We start from the raw sequence: 6,000 nt of genomic DNA, 5'->3' as shown, positions 1-6,000 counted from the left end.
TTTGGTTCGGTTTTTCGGGTTTTCATGAACACCCCTAATCTTCATCCTCCATTATGCTAGACTGAGTAATACACCTCTCTGGAGTATCCCCCGCAAGCTTGTCAAACGTGTATTTTTCAGTTAATTTACCAACAATGTCTAGCTTGAAGCACGAGTAGTCAAACGCCTCATCACTGGGGTATTTCATCATCCTTTTCATCTGGAACACCATTTTTTCATTGCCCAATCTGAGCATAAGCTGTCCCTCATAGGTATCAAGGATAACTCGGCCTGTACATAAAAATGGCCTCCCTAGATTAGAGGCACCTCCTTATTTACCTCCATATCCACCACAATAAAGTTTAGGGGGAACACAAACGTGTCCACCCATACTAGAATATCCTCAATGATTCCCTCGGGAAACATGGTGATCTAGTCAGCAGTTGTAGGGACACTGGTATTGACTTGATCACTCCAAGCTCACCTTCCAGCTTCCTGAATACAGAAAGAGGCATTAGATTTATAAACACACCAGAGTCACAGAGGGCCTTGTCTAATCTCTAATTTCCCAACGAGCATGGTATGGTGAAGCTTCCTAGGTCCCCATACTTTTGGGGAATTGTGTTTTGCAATATGACGGCGCTGTGGGCATTCAGCTTGACCACTGTTGTCTCCTCTAATTTTCTCTTGCTAGACAGAATTTCCTTTAAGAATTTTTGCATAAGCAGGCATTTGAGTGAGTACCTCTGTAAAGGGGATGTTCACATAAAGTTGCTTGAGCATCTCCAAGAATCGCCCAAAATATTTGTCAAGTTTCTCCCGCTTCATCTTTTGAGAGAATGGTAGAGCTGGCATATGTCTACACTCTTCAATATCCTTTTGTACCCCACCACTCTGGCATTTCTGCTCTTCACTCTATTTCTCTGCTGGTCTCAGTCTGCTTGTTCACCACCTCTGGTCTAGCTCTCACCAATGGGTCAGTCAATGTTTGCCACTTCTCAGAGATACAAATTTGATTGTTTCCTTTGGGTTCTTCTCAATGTCAGAGAGAAGAGTCCCAGGAGCCCTCTCAGGTAATAAATTTACAATTTGTCACATTTGTCTTTCTAGATTCCGGATAATTATGCCCTGAGTCTCGAATTTTCATCTATTTTGTTGATGAATTCCTTCATGAGATCTTCCATACTAGACGGATTTGGCTGTTGTGGCTGGTATTGTTGCCTCTCTGAAAACCTGGTGGTCCTTGACCTGGGTCTAGGATTATTTGGCTGCCATGATTTCAAACTCCCACTAGGTGAACTCTACGAAAAACCTGGATGTCTTTGACTCATAACATCATAGTTGTTCCCACCTTGGCAATTTACTCTATTAAAGTTCCCCATAGCGTTGACATCCTCAGCTGATGCTTGACACTCATGTGTAGGGTGTCTCATTCCACAAAAATACATGCTGCTTGCGGCTCACTCTGTACCTTGGCCAATGTCAGCTTTCTTATCTCCTTTCCATGGTGTCTATCTAAGCTTGTATGGAGGTGTTAGAGTCCACCTGGTGAACCCCAACTAATTTTCTCCTGTCATTACTCTCAGCCGACCATTGATTATCCTCAGATAATTCATCAAGGATTAAGACAACATCCTCTGGAGTTTTCTTAATTATTGGACCTCCACATGCAGTATTTAGAGTTCGTCGCGAGGAAGGTGTTAGTCCGTCCCAAAAATCCTGAAGTTGCATCCAGTGTGGAATTCCATTATGCTGACACTTTTTTTACTATCTCTTTGAATCTTTCCTAAGCTTCGAAGACCGTTTCTGTTTCCTTCTGGCAGAAATTGTGGATTTCCCTTCTAAACTTCCATGTTTTTGTAGCTAAGAAGTACTTGTCAAGAAATTTTGTGGTCATATTTTCCCATGTCCTGATCGAACCTGTGGGTAAGCTACGAAGCCAGTGCTTCGCATCATCTTTCAATGAAAAGGGGAATGCCCTTAAGTAAACCGCATCCTTTGATATTCCATTGCATTGGAAGGTGTTCATGATTTCTTCAAAGTCCATCAGGTGAGTATTAGGATCTTCGTTCACCTTCCCTCTGAAAATGCAGTTGTTTTGGATAGTTTGAAGCAAACCTTGCTTCAATTCGAAGTTGTTTGCTGCTATGGGTGGAGGTCTGACACTTGACAATCCTTGATTGTAGACTGGCCTAGCATAATCGCTCAATGATCTTTCAGGCCTGGGTGTTGCATTCTCGAGCTAGTCTTCAACCAAAGGTCGGTTTAGATTGAATCTTCGACCCCCATTATGTAATACAGTGTCATCAGCAATTCTCCGTTCAGCTTCTTGTTATGCTGCCTCTCTTGCAGCTAAGTATACTCTATCATTCTCTTCATTTGCCATGGTATCTTGAGTCGAAGTTTGACCCAAGAAATTTTCTGTTAATTTTCTTCCTTTTCTCAGTTGCCGCAGGTGTTTCTCCAACTCTGGTTCGTAGGGTATGTCACACCTCCTTTTTACCCGAAAGGGATATAAGGGAGTTTTTCCAATTAAAGTGACAATAATCGAAACGGAATTATGTATTCAAATTCAGAGTCGCCACTTGGGATAATTTATGGTGTCCCAAGTCACCGGTTTAAAATCGCAAATCGAGGAAGCTTGACTCTGTTTTACAGCCCGCGAAACACAAAAATTCGGGTAAGGAATTCTGTTAACACGGGAGAAGATGTTTGGCATTCCCGGGTTCCGTGGTTTTAGCACAGTCGCTTTAATCATACCTGGCTCAATTAAATTATCTAATTACTTATTTAAGAACCTATGTACATTTTTACCTCTTACCGCTTTTACTTATTTGGTTATTCATAATTTGGAATTATCTTAAAAAAGAGTCACGCGTACGTGTACTCATTTCATTTGGCGCGTCAAGAATCATGTCACGCGTACGTGCCCATAATTAATAACGCTTTGGTTATTTAAGAAAAGCTTGGCCAAAGTTGCGCGAACGCATACCTTAATTTATTTTGGAAAAAGATCGTAATTATGTCACGTGAACGTGTACACAATCACGATGATAGATTAAACTGCGCCTAAAGCATTTCCTACGAGTATTCATTTCAAAAAAACGTACTCGTGTCACGCGGACGTGTACACAATTAAAAACATTTTATTATTATTAAGACCGTTTCACCTAAGGTTGCGCGAACGCATACATTGATTTTAATTTTAAAAAGAATCGTAACTATGTCACGCGAACGTGTACATATGAAATTAGAATTATATATGAAAATCATAACTTTGTCACCACACAGAAGCACACATACATATGAAATTAAAATTGCAGGTCAAATTAACGGATTAACAGAGTGCTCCATGTTTTGGCTACTGTTTTTTGAAGCTCATTCCACGCAAAAAGTATGAACTCTTAGTATTATTGCTCAGACTATCATCATATCCATGTATATATTCATAACAAAACAAAGGAAAAAATAGCAAGTCAGTTGCAAGGAACCTGCTTGAGATAAAAATTAACAATGGCCTCACACGTTACTGTGCAACACAATAGTCACATTCTCAAATAAAGTTCACTCACTCCTGTAGGAAGTATCTGTTTTCTCCCCAACCTTCACAACCACAAAAGCAACGACCGAAAGCTAAACTTCTGTTTTCTTATCATGAAGTTCCAAATTATCATTTGAAAGGGAAGGCATTAGCAACTGTTACAAATTCCTGGTCAACTCATAATAAGGAGATCCAAATGTATAGAATTCCATTCACACGTTAAATAATTCATAGAACAAATAGAGTAATAGGAAAGAGTAACAAAGTGAGCTAAATACAGTAAAGGAGAATGAAGAACTGTGAACCTTTATTGCTAAGTTTGCTACGTATACAAATGAGCGTGCAGCGACACTCAAACGAGCTAGTGATTGGAACTTCGAACGGAACCTCGGACAAGACCTCACCTGGACAATCTCAAAACTCGCCGGAAAGTTAAAAAAAAAACCAGCCGGATCTAAAATGCCGACGAGAATCAGAAAATCGCACACGCACGCCGCTATTTCCACGGTGACGAGCAGCGGTTTGAGCTACTATTTTCACGTTCTTAGAGCTGGTTTTACAGCTTTCATGGTGGAAGAAGGTTGAAGTTTTTTGTGGTTTAACAAAAACAGAGATGGAGTGAAACTCGCATCTCTTTGTTCTCTGTTTGTGACCCATTTTCTTGCTCTGTATTTTTGTTTTCTTGCTGAATCTATCTTCTATCCCCCCCCCCCTTTGTTATGTTTCAGCTCTTTCGAATGGAAGTGGGTCGTTGGGTGTGGGTGTTTGGAAATTGGCAACGGCTGATGGTTTGGTGGAGATGGTCGTTCTAGGATGGTCGATTGCCAAAGATTTTGGAGGAAAGGGTGGGTTTCAGCTTTCTGGGCTTGGCTGGTGATACCAATAAGGTATCACACTGCGATAGAACAGTAAAATGAAGGAAGAAGAATAAGGAACATAGAAGAGAGAGAGAGAGGAAGAAAGGAAGAGAGAGGGATCAGAGATAGAAGAGAGGGTGGGAAATCAGTATTTCTATTCAAATTGGCTTCCATCTATTACAATTCACTACTTATACAATTGGGATTTAAAATGAAGTTGAAAACAATGCTGAAAAATAGAGAAATGCAGCTAACTACTTTTCTCGCCAACTAACTTTCAAATATTCCTACTCAGCTAACTTCCATATAATCCTACTCATCTGCCAACTCAACTGCCACGTTGGACGTTGCTGAAATGTGTGTATCAATACCCCCTTGTTGAAGAGCACCCTTGTCCTCAAGGGTAAAGCTGGGAAACGAGTACGAAGGGCAGAAGCCAATTCCCATGTGGCATAAGAAGCATCTAAGTTGGACCATTTGACAAGGCACTGAGCAACAGCTTTGTTTCCCCTATTGATCAAACGTCGAGCAAGAATGGCTTCAGGAACTGGACAAAGGTGGCTAGAAAGGTCAAGGACAGGTGGGTGAATAATTTATGAAGGAAGGGAATGGCAATTGAGCTGAGAAATGTGAAAGTTGGGGTGGATAAGAACCTCAGGAGGTAACAAGAGCTTATAGGCAATATCACCAACCTTTTCAACAATGGGATAAGGGCCAAAGTAACGAGAGGTGAGCTTGTGATAAGGAGAACCAGCTAAGGTGGACTGTCGATAAGGTTGTAACTTAACAAATACCCAATCCCCAACATTGAAGCTTTTGTCAGATCTATGAGCATCAGCCTGATCTTTCATTCGTTGTTGAGCCCTATGCAAATGAAATTTGGCCATTTGAAGTTTGAATTCTCTTACTAGTAAGATGTCTTCAACAGCAGAAGACTCAGAATCACCAGGAAGGAAAGGTAGATGTAAGGGAGGAGGATAGCCATATAAAATTTTAAAGGGAGAGGTTTTAATGGAGGAATGTGGAGTTGAATTGTACCACCATTCAGCTAAGGGTAAGAAGGAAGACCAATCTGCAGGGGAGTCAGTGCAAAAGCACCTCAAATAAGTCTCAAGACACCTATTGAGCACCTCACTTTGGCCATCAGTTTGGGGGTGGTAAGCAGTAGAAGTCTGCAAGGTAATGCCTTGAGCAGTAAAGAACTCTTTCCAAAAGGAGCTGATAAAGATAGGATCTAGATCACTGGTAATAGAAGCAGGGAAACCATGTAGTTTAAAAATGTTATCCAAAAAGATAGGAACCAAGGTATGGGCAGTGTATGGGTGAGTGAGAGCAATGAAGTGACCATACTTGGTTAAACGATCAACTATGACCCAAATGACTGTCTTACCTTTGGACTTTGGAAGTCCCTCAATAAAGTCCATGGTAATGTCAGTCCAAGGCAAGGAAGGGATAGGAAGAGGTTGAAGAAGACCAGGAGAGGCTGATGTATCATACTTATTCCTTTGGCAAGTGGTACAGTTAAGAATGAAGGTTGCAATGTCTTTTATGATGCCCTTCCAATAAAAATAGGTGAGCACCTTCCTGGTAGTGGCATCTAACCCAGAGTGTCCACCTGTTGGG

The sequence above is a fragment of the Nicotiana attenuata genome, chromosome 2 (assembly GCF_001879085.1).
Source record: "Nicotiana attenuata strain UT chromosome 2, NIATTr2, whole genome shotgun sequence".
NCBI lineage: Eukaryota > Viridiplantae > Streptophyta > Magnoliopsida > Solanales > Solanaceae > Nicotiana > Nicotiana attenuata.
This window is presented reverse-complemented; position numbering follows the sequence as displayed.